Raw genomic sequence first — 971 nt, 5'->3', positions numbered from 1 at the left:
CCGTCTGACGGAGCGGAGTAGAGGAAAACACCCAGATTATAATCGATGTGGAAGAGATGGAGGAAATTAGCACTAATTTGTTCACTCATCAGATGCTGTTTGTCTTAAGATAAACCTACATTTGCTCTGTTCTAAATACACACATTTAAATTGAATTTTATTGCTGACATTTACATTTATCAGATATAAGACACAAAAAAAATGTTTTTTTATATCAATAGAAAAATGATCTGTGGTCTCTTTTAAATAAAACAATCAGGGAAAAAATCTCAAACATTATTGTAAAACAAAAGCTATTCCATCTTGTATTCACACACTAGACATAAAATTATGCAAAAACAAAAAATTCTGTCTAGATAAATGGGATTCATTTCGCTGTGGAAACCCCAAAAATGTTTAACAAACTGCTTTTACAACATAGAATGAAAGTTTTAGTTTTAATTTTATAAAAACAGCAAGAATAAAATGTATCAACAAACTAATCAACATGTTTCTGAATTAAAATACAAAAATAATCCAGGTTAAAGTCACACCATGGAGCCCAAAAAATAGGAATTTCTCACGATCTGTGAATTCTGCTTTTTTTCAGCTTTTTCTTTTTTCTCATAAATTTTCTTTACTGTGTTTATGAAAAATAATAAAACAGTTTTTTTGGGAACTTTACTTGAGTAATCATGGTTTAAAAAAAATATTCTTTAGACCAGAAAAGTCTTATGGAAAAAAATGTAAACTGCAAAATTATTACAACCAAGATATCAAAATTTAAGACTTTTTAAGGCCTTATTTCCACATTTTCAAATTCAAGACTTTTAAAGACTTTTTAAGACCCAGCGGGAACCCTGTTAATAACACACACTCACATATTGAAACTATTCAACCGTTTCAGCAGAAAAGCCGATTTTCATATCGGTTTTGCACTGTTATGCAACACATTACTAATGTAAAAGTGTCGCTAAAGTTGATAGCATGAT

General features: G+C 29.6%; 1 protein-coding gene across 1 annotated transcript in view; it reads right to left on the bottom strand.

Moving 5' to 3' along the window:
- The window catches only part of col28a1b (collagen, type XXVIII, alpha 1b), a 26,258-nt gene that overhangs the window by 1,170 nt on the left and 24,117 nt on the right, over positions 1-971 (bottom strand). The window lies entirely within an intron of this gene.

This window comes from Oryzias melastigma, linkage group LG16 (genome assembly GCF_002922805.2).
Source record: "Oryzias melastigma strain HK-1 linkage group LG16, ASM292280v2, whole genome shotgun sequence".
Taxonomy (NCBI): Eukaryota; Metazoa; Chordata; class Actinopteri; order Beloniformes; family Adrianichthyidae; genus Oryzias; species Oryzias melastigma.
Note: the sequence above shows the minus strand (reverse complement) of the source record. Positions and strands in the feature narration are given on the sequence as shown.